Source organism: Gracilinanus agilis, chromosome 6 (assembly GCF_016433145.1).
Source record: "Gracilinanus agilis isolate LMUSP501 chromosome 6, AgileGrace, whole genome shotgun sequence".
Taxonomy (NCBI): Eukaryota; Metazoa; Chordata; class Mammalia; order Didelphimorphia; family Didelphidae; genus Gracilinanus; species Gracilinanus agilis.
Window position 1 is genome coordinate 169,537,125 of NC_058135.1, and position 19,325 is coordinate 169,556,449.

Sequence of the window (19,325 nt, forward strand, 5' to 3'; positions counted from 1 at the left end):
TTCCAGCCTCAGTCTTGCATACGTATGTGTATCTATCTGAAGGTTCCACATGTGGATGGTATGTTGCTGGCTGATGGAGAACCTCTCTTCATATTTACTTTTTATTCCTAACCTCTGGTAGAGCCTTAAAAATAACAACAACAAAAACACATACCTTCTCTCTCAGAATCAACGCTAAGTATTGGTTCCAAGGCAGAAACATGTAGAGGTTAGCCAATGGAGCTTAATTGATTTGGCCAGGATCATACAACTAGGAGGTATCTGAGGCCAGATTTGAATCCAGGACCTCCTGTCTCTAGGCCTGACTCTTCATCCAGTGAATCAGATATTTGTCCTTCTGAGCTTATATAAGTCTGATCAACCACAGTAAACTGGCTCAAATTTAGTGATGCCATTTTTGTCCTTTTCAAATATGAAGGACAACAACTAACTAACTAACTAACTAACTATATATATATATATATATACACATATAATGTATATATTATCTATAATACAACTTCATTTTATATTATACAACTATAATTACATTTTAATTAAACATATATTCACACATGTGTATCAAGGTACATGGATGGCTATTGTGAGATGGGAATTAGTATTTTGATTTAACAATAATAGATTTAGACTTCCCTTCCATTTGATTTGAATTTGAGTCGATCGTCAATCAGGAAATTGATCCCACAGACGTTGCCTCCTGGGTGGTCCCAGGCTAATTGAAGAATTGTGATTTGTTCCTGGAGGGCGATGTAGGAGAGAGAGAGGATGAAGGGAACAGCATATAAGGTGAGACCCAGCAGGGAGTGGGGGGGTTGTTAGGCTTTAGGTTGTTAGGCTAGGTAAATCTTTTCCTCCTTTCTATATTTCCCTTTCTTAATATCTTTAACTTACTATAATAAAGCAATTAGAGCTATTAACAATCTTGTGACTTAAGAGCTAATTTCTATAAATGGAGACCACAACATTTTTTTATTCTCATAATTTAGTCAAACCCATTCTAACCATTACACTATGGATATATGTAAGCATATTATGTATATATGGTGTGCATATGTATATGTATATATAGTCATATATTGATACTTATATTTAACTGCAAGATATCAGATACATGTCAGGTGTAATTGTTACCATCATCATGATCTGCACATCCTATTGGGATCATCTGGGTTAGCTGAAAGTTTTCAAGTGGGTCCTGGATAACTTTCTCTTCTTTTTGCTATAGTGAGTATTAGTAGCTCAGGTACAGCTTAGACCAGGCTACTGAGGGCCCTTCCAGTAATAAAACCTTAAAGAATTGGTCATATTTAGAATAGAAAAGAGAAGTTATAGTAGATACGAGGTTTAAATACTTGCCTTATAGAAGATGGATGAGTCAAATGAATTTTCTTGATTCAGAGTTAAGAACTAGGAAAAATGTGTTAAAATACAAATAAACAGAACTCAACTTAATATTATTAAAGAGGTCCCACAATCAGAAAGGTGTCTGAAAGTGAAAGAAATATTTTGTTTGAATTGTGTGCTCCACAAAACAAGAAGTAATCAAGAGGAAATTAAGTGGGATATGTTAAGGATATGGTACATATGAATGTTTCTAAGGCAGAAGAAATAGTTTAGATAAACTCGGTTTCTACTTGGATAAAATGGACTTATATCCTCTTAAAAATGTCTAAGAAGGGGGCAGCTGGGTAGCTCAGTGGAGTGAGAGCCAGGCCTAGAGACGGGAGGTCCTGGGTTCAAACCCGGCCTCAGCCATTTCCCAGCTGTGTGACCCTGGGCAAGGCACTTGACCCCCATTGGCCACCCTTACCAATTTGCCACCTATGAGACAATACACTGAAGTACAAGGGTTTAAAAAAATTTTTTTAAAAATGTCTAAGAAGTACTTGCTTCAGCAGCACATACACTAAAATTGGAATGATAAAGAGAAGTTTAGCATCAAGGATGAAATGTAAATTCGTGAAGCATTCCATATTTTTTCACTGTATCAAAGAAGAAATTAAGGTAATTATTAAAAACTATTTTGCCCAACTATATGGCAATAAATATGACAATCTAGGTGAAATAGTTGAATATTTAAAAAAATAAATTGCCTGAATTAACAAAAGAGGAAATAGAATACTTAAACAATCCCATCTCAGAAAAAGAACTTGAACAAGCCATCAAGGAACTCCCTAAGAAAAAATTCCCAGGGCCTGATGGATTCACAAGTGAATTCTATCAAACATTTAAAGAACAACTAATCCCAATACAATACAAACTGTTTGACAAAATAAGCAAAGGAGGAGTTTTACCAAATTTCTTTTATGACACAAATATGATACTGATTGCAAAGCCAGGAAGCCCAAAAACAGAGAAAGAAAACTACAGGCCAATCTCCTTAATGAATATAGAGGCAAAAATCTTAAATAGAACTCTAGCAAAAAGACTCCAGCAATTTATTATGAGAATTATTCAATATGATCAAGGGGGATTTATGCCAGGAATGAAAGGATGGTTTAATATTAGGAAAACCATCCATATAATATACTATATCAATAAGGTGAAATCAGAAATCAAACGATTATCTCAATAGATGCAGAAAAAGTCTTTGACAAATACAACACCCATTTCTATTGAAAACACTAGAGAATATAGGAATAGAAGGGCCTTTCCTAAAAATAATAAACGGTATGTATTTAAAACCCTCAGCAAAGGGGGCAGCTGGGTAGCTCAGTGGATTGAGAGCAAGGCCTAGAGACAGGAGGTCCTAGGTTCAAACCCGGCCTCAGACACTTCCCAGCTGTGTGACCCTGGGCAAGTCACTTGACCCCCATTGCCCACCCTTACCAATCTTCCACCTATGAGCCAATACACCGAAGTACAAGGGTAAAAAAAAACAAAAAAACAAACAAAAAAACCTTCAGCAAGCATCATCTGCAATGGGTATAAGTTAGAATCCTTCCCAATAAGATCAGGAGTGAAGAAAGGTTCTTTATCACCATTATTATTTAACACTACTGGAAATGCTATTGGTAGCAATTAGAGAAGAAAAAAGGAAATTGAAGGAATTAAAGTAGGCAATGAGGAGACTAAACTCTCACTCTTTGCAGATGATATGATGGTCTACCTAAAGAATCCTAGAAAATCAACTAAAAAACTATTGGAAATAATCACCAACTTTAGCAAAGTTGCAGAATACAAAATAAAACCACATAAATCATCAGCATTTCTATATATTTCTAACACAACCCAGCATCAAGAGTTAGAAAGAGAAACTCCATTTAAAATCACTGTACACAATATAAAATAAAAATCTATTTGCTGAGACAGACACAGGAATTATATGAACATTTCCCACACAATTAAAACTAGATCTAAATAACTGGAAAAATATTAATTTCTCATGGGTAGGCTAATATAATAAAAATGACGAACCTACCCAAATTAATTACTTATTCAGTGCCATACTTTTCAAACTACCAAGAATCTTCTTACTGAAGTAGAAAAAATTATAACAAAGTTCATTTGGAAGAACAAAAGATCAAGATCATCAAGGGAACTAATGAAAAAATTTGAAGAGCCCTGGCAGTATCAGATCTTAAATTGTACTAAAAATCAGTGGTCATCAAGACAATTTGGTACTGGATAAGAGGCAGAAGGGTAGTTCAATGGAATAGACCTGGGGTAAATGACCTCAGCAAGACAGTATAATGATAAACCCAAAGATCCCAGATTTTGGGACAAGTACCCACTATTTTACAAAAACTTGTGGGAAAATTGGAAAACAGTATGGGAGAGATTAGGTTTAGATGAATATCTCACACCCTACACCAAGATAAATTCAGAATGAATAAATGACTTAAATACAAAGAAGGAAATTATTAGTAAATTAGGTAAAAATAGAATAGTATACCTGTTAGGTCTTTGGGAAAGGAAATAATTTAAGACCAAGCATCAGATAGATAATATTATAAAATGTAAAATGAAAAATTTTGATTATATTAAATTAAAAAGGTTTTGTACAAACAATACCAAAGCAAACAAAAATTGAAGGGAAGCAATGGATTCGGGAAAAATCTTTATAATAAAAAACCTCTAACAAAGGTCTGATTTCTTAAATTTATAAGGAGCTAAGTCAATTGCCCAAAAAATAATCAAGCCACTCTCCAATTGATAAATAGACAAGGGACATGAATAGGCAGTGTTCAGATAAGGAAATCAAAACTATCAATAAGAACATAAAAAGTGTTCTAAAATCTCTCATAATTAGAAAAATACAAATCACATGGTTCAATGGAAATATGATTGGGGATGTTGATTTCAAATGATCGCTCTATTGCAAATCTTAGTAATATGGAAATATGTTTTGAATAATGATACATGTAAAACAGAGTGGAATTGCTCATCAGCTCCAGGAGGGATGAGGGTGGAGGGAAGGGCAAGAACATGAATCATGGAACCATAGAAAAATATTCTAAATTAATTATTTAAATAAATAAATGAATAAATAAATCTCTCATAATTAAAGAAATGCAAATCAAAACAACTCTGAGGTACTACCTCACACCTAGGAGATTGGCCAATATGTCAGAAAAGGAAAATAATAAATGTTGGTGGGGTTGTGGCAAAATGGAGATACTAATACACTGCTGGTGTAGTTGTGAATTGGTTCAACCATTCTGGAGGGCAATTTGGAACTATGCCTAAAGGGCTTTAATACCACCACTGGGTTTGTACCCCAGAGATAATAAGGAAAAATACATTTACAAAAATATTTATAACTATGCTCTTTGTGGTAGCAAAAATCTAGAAAATGAGGGGGTGTCCATCAATTGGGAAATGGTGGAACAAATTGTGGTATCTGATGGTGAGGTAATACTATTGTGCTGAAAAGAATGATGAACTGGGAGAATTCCATGTGAACTAGAAAGAGCTCAGGAAAAACAACTGTTTTATCACTTGCTGATGGATATTTTGGGGTGTTTGGGAATTGGAGATTTTGACTTTAAACGATCACTCTATTGCAAATATTAATCATATGGAAATAGGTTTTGAAAAATGATACATGTATAACCCAGTGGAATTGCTTATCAGCTCAAGGACAGGGGAAGGAAGAGTGGAGGGAAAAGAATAAGAATCATGAAACCATTGAAAAATATTCTTAATTAATTAATTAGTTAAAAAATAAAATAAAATCATTCTCTTAAAATATAGAATAAAAATGCCTAGCCAGTGCAGAATATAAAAATATTTATAAAATCCATGATGACATTCTTCTTAGGATTCTTAAGCACTTCATGAGGCAAGATTTAGGTATAATTTCTCATTTTCTGGCCTAGTTCTATATTTCTTCTTCAGAGTGTTTCTCTCTATTTGTTTCTATACCCATACACTCTGTTGGTTTCTTGCCAAACCTATAAAACTTTGAAGTTCTAAAACTTTTGGTCTCATAAGAAAAGATGCTCTTGAGAATATACTAATGCCCCATAGTGCTTTTACTTTTCCAACTCCTTGGTTTAAATGGGCTGGAACTGTAGGATTCCTGAGCAGCCTGTCTCCCTTGACTTTTCTCTCTTGCTTTTAAAATGTACTTAATTACTTCAGATCTTAGCACTTAAAGGGGCCTTTAGTGTCTAGGTCACACACATATAAAGGTAGCATTTCTGTCAATGAGATATGTTCATATTCTCAGTGATATAAAGTAAAATAATATACAGCATATAATTCTTGCCCTGGGGTGTTGGAATTCGGCTGGGCACAGAAAATTCAAACTACAGGTACAGGATATAAATAAGTCATAATGTGAATAGTACAAATCATAAGGTTATAGAAAGTCATTGAAGGATATCCTATGATTGGCTGCTACAAAACAAGCAAGAGACCAGTTCCTATGATGGGATCAATCCATAAATCTGGGTTAATGGAGAATTTGGGTAAAGGGATGGATTTTATTTTTCAGTATCTGGTAATAAGTATATTCCCTCTGTGCCATAAATTTATCACTCTGTATAATAGAAAAAAAAACATTGCATTTGAAATCAAGAAGATGTGCCAAAGACCCATTCTTACTCTGGCACTGAAGTTTTTGGTTAAAATAATTTTTACTATACCTCAGTTTCCTCATCTATAAAATATTTGTACTTAATGACCATCATAGGTTCCTTCCAATTCTAAATTATTTTTTCTATGATTGTCTGTAGAGGGTCAATTTTTTTTGCTTTCCTTTAGAATAGTTGCACAAAACCAATGCTTTTCAATAATTTTAAAAACAAAATTGAAAATTATACCTAAACTTTAGGGAAAGTGAAGAGTAAAAGAGAGAAGTTTACTCTTTCAATTGCTGTCATAGAGCAAAGTTTAGTGGAAGATTTGAAAAAGTTTCAGAAAATGAGTTAATTGACCGAGGCCAATTTAACCCAAGACTGAAATGAGGAAAATGCTTAACAAATTGGAATTTTCACTCTGAAAGGAGGGTGCTTATTGTGGAGAGATCACTTGTCCTGGAATCAGAGGATCTGGGCTAAAATTCCTTTTGAAACTTCCTGCCTGTGTGACAAGAGACTTGGGCAAGTGACTTCAAACTACTAATTCTTAATCTCTCCATCTATAAAATTACATTGTTGGAATAAATTGTCTCTGTGGTTTCTTCCATCTTGAGAGGTCTGATTATATAAAGATGAGCTGCATTACAATACATTTCCAGACTATAGACATTGGAAAATGTTTATATTGCTGTAATCTTCCTCTTATAGTGGAGCTGTGCATTGAACTTTTTCTGTAAGTGTTTAGTATAACTGTACAGAGAGGAATGACCCCGTGTATTTATTAGGTCAAGCCATGGGAGTCCTGTAATTTCCTAGGAAGGATGGAGAAGTGAAGACAGAAATGCAAATTTGAATTCTCCTTTCTCTCCTTGGTTAGAATTTCATTAAATGGAGCTGATGAACCACACAAAAATGAGATTGCATTCCACTTATGTGAATTTAAAACTAGAAAACCATGTGCTTGTTATGTTTATTAAAATTTTAAAAAATTTAATTAATGTTTCCCTTAGCAGAAACACAGATGGTAAACCATAGAAACTGGCCACCAATATTAATGCCTATAAACAGGGGATGACATGTCTTTCAGTGTAGTTTATAGGCAGAGGGCATTTCATATGCTGTATGAAACCCAAATCATCATCCTTACCAATCAAAGACGACTCACTTGGTCTCTTAAGGATAATTTTGAAGAAGGATTTTCAGATTTCAGAGTTCCAGGACATGAAGCACATCATATTTTATGCCTCAGAGGTTTCAATTAGGCAAATACCCCAAGTGACCTTTATACTGTTGAGGTTAATTCCTGATGGATTCCTGAATCCTAGGGAATGATACCTCTATTTCAAACTAGCTTATTCCTGTTTTATGTCCTCTGCCCCAACCCATAACCTTGAGTTGGAAAATCTTAGCTACAGTGATTGTTCCTTAGACTGTGTTCAGTTCCCCTATAATAGCCCTAAGCTGATGAACTTTTGGTAGTATAGATTTTCACTGTAGCAGAAACTAAGGATGTCAGAATCTTTGTGCCAGAAAGGACTTTACATGTATTCAAATTCAACTTCAACAGTAAACAAATGAGAAAACACATGTACACAGAGGTAACTTACTCAAGGTTACACAATTGGTTAATGGAAGAACTGGAGCTATAACCCAGTCTCTGCAAATCTTAGAACAGATATCTTTTCCTGCTAAGAATTATGGGGAAGATTCCAGATATTAAAAGGCTTCATTTCTTCTAAACAGTGTCTCATACACTGAAGGCATGTTATGCTTCTTCAATTAAATTATTATTGAATGGGACTGGAAGTGAAGTAAAATTTAACTCCTGCCTTACTTACTCATGGACTTGATGGTCAATTTGGAGCATTTAATTAGATCTCTTTTGATCTCAGTTTCCTCAGATGTAAAATGGAGATGATAATACACTAAAATGTTTTAAGGATTAAAAAAGAGTTAATGCATACAAAGTCCCTTATAAACTTGCAAACACTAAGAACTGTAATTGCTACCTATTCTTATTAAATTATAGTCTCTCCATTCCCAAATGTTGAATGTATTATTCTAGACATTGTCTGGTCTTCTGGGTTATTTGATAATTTTATGATGATTAGAAAATCATGGCTATCATCTCTAAGGATTATTGATTTGTTATTTTTTTTTATTTTAACAATGCCTTCTTTTACATTTTGTTATGTAGAACCGTCTTTAGGGTAATATTATATTTATAATACATTATGTTTGGCATATAAAATAAAAGCATGCCACTTGATTTGTTTCCTTTGAATTTCAAGGAATTTTGTTCAATATCAAAGCAAAATTCCTTTGAAACCATAGTTATATGTATCCTAGTCTAAGTAGTTAAATTTTGCAGCTGGTATTTCCAATCAATCTGTGGGCCAAATCAGCTTTGCAATTGCGAGTACTCAAAAGTCACTCTGGGTGAAATTCTAAAAATTGTTATAATGAATTTCTAGGACAAAATAGATACCACTTGAGTGACAAGACTGTCAGTTGAAGACCTCAGAATGTACCCAGGTGCCGTCAGCCAGGGCCAAAAGTACACTGGAGCCAACCCTATAAATACCCATCACGCATAGCACAAGACGGCTCAGTCTGGAGCAATCTTGGGAGATGGGAGGTCAAGAGGGAAAGTAGGCCCTATACCAGCAATTTAACTGCCTTGCTTGAGAGAGAGGTAGAGAACTATTACAATCCATCATCAATAGAGCTGTGAGAGAGCACTACTGTCATTCAAGAAGATCATCAATAGCCTTCCCTAATCTTTGGCTTGGCTGCAGCCAAGTCAAGTCAGAGTTAGAGAGAGGGTGAAGATTCTCTAGTCTCTACCTGATCTAGCAATCTCTATAGCCTTGATCATCTAGACTATTAGCAATAAGGTTCCCAAATCCTCCATCCTTTCACTTGTTCCTAACCCTGTTGAGATGGAATCAAATATAGTTATTATAAAGTACCTTTCCTGAGTGGTGAATATACCTAAAGCCCTTGGGAAGGGGAGACAATTACACAGTCAGATTCAACTCGCTATTCAATCAGCTCACCAATAGCCCTTATCAATATTCATTCCAACCCCAGGTTGAGGAGCTAGAGAAGTTGATTACACCCACAACTTCCCAGTGATTTCCTGCCTAGGCAGCTGTTAAAAGGAGACAATTGACTTACTCGGCCCAGCAAAGCCTGTCAGGTGGGGAAAGGCATAACCCTTGTGCCAGCAGCAGCTACCACTCAGTGGCCTCAGTGGGTGAGAGAGTCTGTCTCTCTCTCTCTCTCTCTCTCTCTCTCTCTCTCTCTCTCTCTCTCTTTCTTTACCCCCAGTCAATTCATCCTCTTCCATTCTCATTCTTTTAACAAAATTCAGGAAAAAATGAATAAAAATACCTTCCTCTTCTTCACTCCAGAAAGAAACGTATACAGGAGTTAAGCTAAAAACAACAGTGATAAATTCTAAAGCATAAAAAAAATGGAAAATGAGGGGATGCCCTTCAATTGGGAAATGGCTGAACAAATTGTGGTATCTGTTGGTGATGGAATACTATTGTGCTGAAAGGAATAATGCACTGGAGGAGTTCCATGTGAACTGCAATGACGTCCATGAAGTGATGCAGAGTGAAAGGAGCAGATCCAGGAGAACCTTATGCACAGAGAATAAATCACTGTGACACAACTGATTGTAATGGACTTCTTTACTAGCAGCAGTGGAATGATCCAGGACAATTCTGAGGGACTTATGAGAAAGAATGCTATTCATATCCAGAGAAAGAACTGTGGGAGTAGAAACACAGATGAAAAACAATTGCTTGACCACATGGGTCAATGGGGATATGATTGGGGATATAGACTCTAAGCGATCATCCTAATGTAAATATTAATAATATGGAAATAGGTCTTGATCAATGACACATGTAAAACCCAGTGGAATTGCTCATTGGCTACAGGAGGGGAGTAAGAAGAGGGGAAGGAAAGAACATGAATCATGTAACCATGAAAAAATATTCTAAATTAATTAATTAAATAAAATTTTCAAATTAAAAAATTATAAAGCATAAATATTTTCAAGAATTGTAAATGTTGATACAAATCTTCTTAATTGTCCTACCATGAGTCATTCACTATACTGATTTCTAGTGATACGATATTAAAAACAAAATATCCCTATCCTTAAGGACTTGACATTCTGTTGTTATTTACAGCACACAAATCTGGGCCTCAGTTGCTTCATTTTAAAAATGAGGATTAGAGTACACTTTCTTCTTAAATTAAATAGAATGCAATTCAGCAATCATTTATCAAATTTATACATATATGCTCATATCTGAGGAAATAAGCCTAAATAAAACAGGCACTAACCAAGAATTTTCCAGCCTAATTGAGGAATATGACGTGTACAACAATGACAACATGGAAGTGTACTTTGCATAACAATAAAAATGAAAAGAAAAGTAAAGTAAACTCAGGAGTAGAAAAAAGGTGCTCATGTCTGGGTTATGCCAATATAATAACAATGACAACAGTACTTAAATTAATTCATGAATTCAATTCCATGCCTAACTATCAAAAGATTATTTTAAAGAATTAACACCAAATAGTAAATTTTATCTGGAGGAATAAAGTTTCTTCAATCTCAAGAAAAGTAAAGAAAAAGGAATGGAAAAAGAGAAATAATAACATCAAATTTCAAATTATGGTAGAAAGCACTAATCATCAAAATTCTTTGGTCCTGAGTCAGAATAGATAAACAACATACAAAACAATCAGGAGTTGAGTATTAATAAACCCAAATATCTGAACTATTAAAGATGAGCATTCCTTATTCAACAAAAAATTCCCAGTCTGGAAGATGTTATAATTAAATCATCACCTTGTATCAGATATCATACTAAGATTCAAATGAATTCATGGGGTTCCATAAACTAATTGTAGCAACATGGAGGGAGATATATTTTACAACTATAGAAAAGGAGTACTTTACAAAAAAGGGGAATCAAAGAAGGTTAAAATGGACAATTTTGATAACTTAAACTTAAAAAAACCCTCCAAACAAAATTAAATCCAATAAAAGTAGAAAAGAAACATTTGTCTAAGTGGGAAATTTTTAGCAGCAAATACTACTGGAAATGATGTCCAAAATATGTGAGAAATCAATTCAAATATTTCAGAACAAATAGTAATTTTTTATAGATTAGCTGCATTTATTATCTTTAGATCAAAGGTATGGTAGTATATGGTATTACATTTTAAGAATTGTTTTCCAGAATTGCTAGATCAGTTCAAATGAGCACTAGGCCACCTATCCTCCCACAGTTTTTGTTTTACTTTTTCATTTTTGCCAACAATTTACTCCTTAGAATCAGACAAAAAACCAGAAAACTTCATTGTGCAATGTCATATGAATCATTTTGTTGATTATAAATAACTGCTGGTGATTTATAAAAGTAGATCATTGGTTTTAATGATATTTTAGTTGTCTATATTGAATTCACAATATAATTACTCAACTTTATCATCTGATTTGCCTTTGCAAATTACTTTTTATTCTTCCATCAACTTCTTACTCTTCACCAATAAGATATTTCCATTCATAAGAGTGGTTAGGGACAAAATAAAAGATGGTAAAATTAAAATGTTCAGCAAGAAATACTGACAACCATAAGATTATGAAGGCAAATGATCAAGCTCAGTGTCATTATAGAAATGTCAGCATTTCACAGCAATAAAAACAGACCACCTAGATTTTTAGTACTGTTTTAAGATATATAGTAGATATCTAAGTGGAGTTAAGATGTCATATTAAAAGCACAGAAAGCTGGAATCACCCTGTGAATCCTCTCACACCAACCTTAAAATAGACCCTCAAAACAAAAACTAGAGTTACATAACCAACAAGGGGACAAAATTAAGTAACTCTCCTGTGGAAAATTACTTGAGAGGTAGGCAGAGAGGGTTTATTTCACAGAGTAAGAGGTAAAATGGAAATAAAACTACAGAGAGGAACACAAGCCACCCACTTACTGTGCTGGGTTCTGAACCTGGACAGAAGCCAGCACTGAGATCCCAGGACCTATCTAAATCCACACCTGAGACCACATGCCCACCCATGGGAGTCATGAGCCCTGGCGCAAGTCTTCAGTAAGGCCCCTAGGCCCAGACAAAGAAGCTTATAGTCCTCTGAGCTCTGAAAGTCATCAATAGTCCCTATAGGGGACTAAATTAGATGCTTTTAGAGCTCCCAGTTCACAGACCATCATACCACCTCAGAAGAAGTGAAACTTGCAGAAAACAGAACTAGAGTTAAGGGTAGCAAAAAGAAAAAGCTAAATTTTAAGATAGTACACTCTCTACCCTAAAAACAAAGTCTATGTTTAAAGTAAAAATAAAGAAAAAAGCTGGGAAATGGAGCCAACAGTAAAAGAAACACCTAACCATAGAAAATTTTAATGAAGACAATGAAGAGCAAGTTACAGACTTAGTAGAGGACAGTGAGAGCAAAACAGCCCCATGCAAAACCTCAAATCAAAAATGGGAATTGGTTTTAGCCTCTGGAAGAATTCAAAAATAAATAAGAGATTTGAAAGAAAAATGGGGAAAAGAAATGAAAGTAATGCAAAAAGAAAATAATAGCTTAAAAAAGCAGAATTTGGTTAAATGGGAAATGAGGCTTAAAAATCCGGTGAAGTAAAGAGTTCCATGAAAAGTAGAAATGAACAAAAGGAAAGGGAGTTTTTAAAAGGTCATGGAAGAAAATAATTATTTAAAAATTAGAATTGGGCAAATAGGAGCTAATGACTTCATGAGATATCAAGAAACAATATAACAAAGTCAAAAGAATTTGAAAAATAGAAGGAAAATAGGAAATAGCTCATTGAAAAAAAATCAACCTGGAAAATAGATCCAGGAGTGATAATCTAAGAAATGCTGGACTACTTTATAGTCATGATTTTAAAAAAAAGGTGAAAAATCATATTACAAGAAAGTATCAAAGGCTATTGCCCTGACACTCTTGAACAAAAGGGTAAAACAGAAATTGAAAGAATCCACAGATTACCGCTTGAAATACATTCCCAAATGACAACTCCTAGGAAAATTATAGCCAAATTCAAGAGCTCCTAAACCAAGAAGAAAATACTGCAAGCATTCAGAAGGAAATAATTCAAATATCATGGAGCCACAGTCAGAATAAAACAGGATTTTAGCAGTCTCTATAATTAAAGGATTAGAAGGCTTAGAATACAATATTCTGGAAGGCCAGGGACCTAGGTTTACAACCAAGAATCACCTCCTCATCAAAACTGACTATATTCTTATGGGGTTTGGGGGTGGGGTGGTATAGGTGTCATTTAATAACATAGAAGATATCCAAAGATTACTAATGAAAGTCATTTACAATTGATCACTATATACTAATGTTGTCATTGTGTACAATGTTCTCTTTGTACTGCTTACTTAACTTTGCATCACTTCAACTAAGTATTTCCAGGTTTGTGTGTGTGTTCTTGTTTGTAATGGAATACTATTGTGCTATAAGAACTGAAATTCATACACCACAATTTGTTCAGCCATTTTTTGATTGAAGGATATCCCTTCAGCTTCTATTTCTTTGCCATCATAAATAGCTACTATCAATATTTTTGTACAAGTATTTCTTTTCCCCCATTTTTAATCTCTTTGGAAAAATCCATTAAATATGAAAAATGAATATTACTATTGTTTAAAGACTGGTAATCATACAAAATAATAATGTCAAGAGAAGAAATAAGCACCAAAACAATTCAGCAATAATACGTTGATTTCCTGGTCAAAAAGTGAGGACAGGGATTTTGAAGTACAACTATTTTCAAAACATTATAGATGGATCAACTCTAAATGTCTAAATTATTAGGGATGAAATGATCCAGTACAACTCTAACAAACTACTTATTGAAAAAAAAATCTATTCATTGCCATCGGAATTGACAGCCCAAAGGCAGATTGAATCATAGCATTCTTAATTGTATGTCCTGCATAAATTATTCTCTAGTGTGAATGATGTCTTCTTTCACAATATATAATAAACATATTAATATGTATCACATAATAACACATATGTAATTTACATTGTGTTATGATAATTTTGGGAGTTATAGATCCTAATGGGTCACAAATGCAAAGTAATGATCCCAAAATGACAACCCCAAATGCAGTTTGACAAAGTAGGAGAAAGTGTTGAATCTTCCTACTTCAATAATTAAATGACTTTCTAACAGTTGATTGTTACTGCAGTTTGAGAACTGAAGGAATCCGCTGATTGGTGAACACAGCTGACTGGTTCTAACTAAATCCCTAAGAAACTAATGAAGATGACTGTATTCTCTTAATTACTAAATTAGTAGACTTGTGTGTTAGGTTTATCAAGACTAATTACTTTAGATAACTGGTTCTGACTGCAGATGTACTCAGAATATGATTTGAGGATTAATAAATTTGAAATCTTCTTCCTTAACAACCAAGATGATTTCTTTATTGAATGCCCTCTTTCTGGAATCCTGAGATTCACAAACAGGTTTAAAGATGGCTTCTTTGTGAATGATTAATGTTGGTAAATATTGGTGCAGAGGGAAAATGGGATTAATGTTGGAAAGCGGGAATAGGATTTCTAAATTGAATTTAAGATAATGAGTAGTTGGTGAATCTCTCAGATAATTAACTGATAATCAGAAACCTTTAGATGGCTTGACAGTCTGGCCAGGCTAGAAGGCCTGACGTCTTTGGTGGAAGTTTTGTTCAGCTGATGATGGTTTGATTTTGAATAAATCTTCTTGATGATATAAATATTAGAGAACTGAAGTGGATAGATAAGGTTGAATGTGTTTCTAGTTGATAAAGACTGAGAGTAATTCAGAATTAACTCTGCCTAGCATAAGCCTAAAACACCTCCTTCTTTGTCCAGTTTATCTCAAGGACTGAGACCAGGAGTGGTCCAGGTTTGCCCCTTATATAGGCAGTTTCCAACTGCCCCATGGCTCATGCCAGGCTCATGCCACCTCAGTGCATTCTGATTCTGATCAGGTAACTGGCAATCAAGCTTGACCCAACATGGCTGCTATTAAAAATCCTTACAATTTCCTATCTTCTTGGGGAGAGGCCATAAGGGAGAATAAGGGCAGAGAGTAATGGATCAGAAAATAATGGAAAATTATTATTACCAACAGTATTGACATAATCTGGGAAAGAATTTTTAAAGAATTTTAAAAATAATTAAAGATTATGAAAAGTGTCACTTGATCTCTTTTTAAAGGCAAAAAAGAAGTTAAAGGGAAAATTAGCTCACAGAAAGTGTTGTATGAAATTCAGGTAAGAGTGATCATCCCAAGAGAATTTATAAGAATAATGGAAGTATTAAATATCTGGCTTTTCTATAGAGATTAATTCCCATTAATGACAGCAATAGGGAAAAAAAAAAACATTCACATACTTTCATCTCAGTACCCAATATATTATATAAGGAAGATACAATAATACTTAAGATGACAGGAAAATCATTGAAACTAGTCACATATACAGAAGATCTCAAGCCTATTAAGATACAAAATCAAAAAAAATGAAACACAATGTAAATAAATGTGGAGTCAAAAAAAGTTAATTTGTAAGTACAAGAAAATGGAGGTTTATAAAAGATGTAGAGATTTTAGTGAACTGAAACCTTGGTATAACTTAACAATACAATATGGCAGCAGAAAAAAAATTAAAAATTGAAATTTTAAGATGAATTGAGAGTCATAATGTATACTAATGTGGTATTTTGTACAAAACTTATACTCTTACAGAGTTGTTTACAGTAACAGCTTCAAATTAAAATAGAAATGGAGGTCTCTAAATGGTATATAAATGTCCTTAAGGGGAGTATATTGACTTTAAGAACCATATATTGAGATTATCTATTATCTAATGAATTTTCATCTATTTTGTCAAATATTGCCAATTATATTTTAATTGGATTTTGTTATACTCAGGTGTTTCATGAGTCCAACAGACTTAGTGTTTGAGACCTTGAACACAGAAAACTGAACAGTTAAATAACTTAGTAAAGCTATTATGACCTACATTTTTCAGAAGTAAGATTTTAATAGTTTTCTTGGCTTCAAGGTCACCTATCTTTCACTCTGTCACACCACTTCTTAAAGATGACATATAAGGTTGAAAAAAATGTGGACATTTAAGCTAGAGTAAAGATTTGAATGGATATAGGAATGGTAGAAGGGTAAAGCTTCATATTTCTGAAGTTTTAGCATGCAAAAAGATATTTAATTTGTTTTATTTGGCTCCACAGAACAGAACTAAAAGTAATGGCTCTTAGAGACGGTGATTTTTAGCTCAATAAAAGGGAGGAAAACTTCCTTAAACTAGAGGTACATAAAAGTGGACTGGTTTACTTCAGGAAGTAGTTCATTCTCCTTCAGTAAGGGTCTTGAAGCAAAACTTGCATGAACTTGCTTTCAAGTGATTCTAAGATGCAGGAGAGCCCTTTGAAAATACCAAAGCCCTTGCCAAGAGACGCTCCACCTTCTCATCCCATCGGCTAGGGCTGAGAACAAAGGTGACAGAGACAAATTGTTGCTTGCAAATTGTTTGTTAGTTACATTCATGAGATGGACAGGACATAGGGAAGGGCCATATTCTACTCTCTCTCATCCTGGATCCAGGAAATAAATTTAAAAGGTCTGCAAGTTTCACTTTCCCACTAGAAAAGACAAACTCCAAGATGTGGTTAGCCACAGTCAACAGAATTTGTTGCTCCTATCTGCTATTGTCAGCATTACTGTCACATAGAAGGAGAGAGGATTCTGAGCCACCAAACCCTTGGGCTGCTTTCAAATGGTTGTATTTAACCAATATTTGTGTTTTTTAGGGACATGATTATTTGGCTTATTTGTCTGTGCTAGACCCATCGCACTACCTGTGCATGTCACTTATAAAGCTTTTACTACATTCTCTGAAATTTTTTCCCACTGAAATCCTTCTAATAGGGCGTTAATCAGCAATGAGAAACAACTCTACTAGTTCTATATGGTTCCTCTGGTACTACCAATAATAATGGAGCTGCAAAGGGAACATAGGGATCTCAAGTCAGGAAGCTTCCAAGAATGAACATGCTGGTGAAGCACAAAGCAGTCTCCAGCTGCTCTCTTCAGAGGGTACTAGAAGTCTCTTTATGGGGCCCCAGATGAACATAGAGGAGCTTTAAATCAGAGTCTTTAATGTGCTAATGGTTCTGTCACCTCAGAAGGATTATGCCATCTCCAGGAAAAGATATATATATATATATATATATATATATATATATATATATATATATATATATATTTAGGGATAGTAATTCCCAGCAAAGAATCTAAATTATTTAAAATGCACATTACTCTTTATTTGATATAATCCACTGGTCCCATGTCAAAAGAGCTTGTGTTTTGAGTCGTTTTGTTTTTGTTTTGTTTTCTAGCTAAGGTAGCTAGGTGGTGAAGCATTTTAGTATTTGAGTCAGAAAGTCCAGAGTCCTTATCCTACCTTAGAATCTTACTAAATATATGACCCTGAGCAAGTTATTTACTTTCTCATCATCTCAGTTCCTTCATCTGTAAAATGAGGATAATAAGAGCACTAACCTCACAGGATCATTGTGATAATCAAATGAGCTAACTTTTTTTGCAAAGTGCTTTGCAAAATGCAAAGTACAATAGAAATGCTATTGTTAGTGATGATATGTTTTTACCGCAACATCCAAACTCTTTCTTCTACCCATATGGATTAGTGTAAGTAGAAAATTGTGTAAGAAGGCTGACTGGTGCTATTTGTTAGCTTGTTTTTAAACAAGTCAGCACATCCAGAGGCGGTTATTTGGCCTCATTCTACTCCTGATCAATGAAAGAGGAGCCCAACATAAATACAAAAGGGATAATAATAGGATTGCTATTACATGACACTTGTGATTGTCACACAAAGGAACTATTTTTTGAGTACATAAGAGCTCATGCACTCTCCCAAAGTGAAGAGCAACTCCTCTCTTATCTACTTTAACCTATAGAAATGTTTTTACATATTCTAACAGAGAAAGGAATAAGAGGAGGTGAAAATTATTCCTACCTACCTCCTGAAGAATCACCATCTAAAATTGTCATAATCTTTGATTAATGTTGGTGTTTTGCATGTGACTAAATCAGAACCACCTGGCATTGCATCTGAACCAATTCCATTTACTTTAATGTGTGTTAGGAAATTACAAAGAAATAAGATAGAATGAGATGGCAAAGGAAAAGGATTATCCCAGAGCAAACTGTCTAGGAGGGATTAGAATTAGGACACAATTTATAAAAATGAGAATTTGTGAGAGAAAGAGATATGGATTATCTTTCAGCAGAGAAAGCCAAGATAAGGAGCTATTACTAGTAATTTCAAGTTGGCAACTAATGAAGAAACTAGTCATTTGTCCTCCTTCCCCTGGAAGACATGTCTGCATAGGTTTGGGGAGGAAAATCACATCCCAGAAGACAGTAAATTATTAGGGAAGTTCTGTCCATGTAAAAGAAGACAGGAGGGAGTAATATGAATTTAGGACCCCAGCCCCAAAGATTAATGATGGCTTAGACTGAGTTGTTAACCAGCACCACCTAGTGCTTGTAAAAGGAAGAAATGAAAAGTATCCCCAAATCTCACTACTGGGATGAAAAGTAGAGTCCATCTCCTACAATCTGTATCTGAAAAAATTTTCTCCTGCAACATGCTGAGGATGTGAAAAAACAAACTGGGCCAGAAGAATTTTTAGGAAGAAGAATTTCCTCTAATAAATTGTGGATTACATATTTGAATAGCTTTAATATAATGATTTTTTTGTTCGTTTTCCCATTTTTACACTTGATCTTAGCCAAAAGTCCGAGAAGCGATAGTGTTTTTCCATTTTTAAATCAAGCCTAATTCTGCTTCTCCTCAACTTCCTCATGACTTGATTCTGGAGCCAAGCAAAACAATTCTTTAATTTAATAGTTCTTGACGTACTTGCCCCACCCAATTTTTTTTTTTTTGAATCTTCCAAGCTACGTAACTAAAATGGACATCAACTGTAAGATGATAGATTTGGAAATTTTGAAAATATAATTTTTAGCCTAAAGGATATTAAAATAGCTGCAAAGGCAAACATTTTAATCATGTATGTGTGTGAGAGACAGAGCAAGAGAAAGAGAGAGCAGAGAAGGAGAAGTAAAAAATTCAGAAGGGAAAGAAATTATAATGAAATGCAGAAATCAGGATTCGCATGGC

General features: G+C 34.4%; 1 pseudogene; it reads left to right on the forward strand.

Moving 5' to 3' along the window:
• Positions 1 to 1,882: 1,882 nt before the first annotated feature.
• On the forward strand, positions 1,883 to 1,979 carry LOC123253220 (annotated as a pseudogene).
• The last annotated feature ends 17,346 nt before the right edge of the window (positions 1,980 to 19,325 follow it).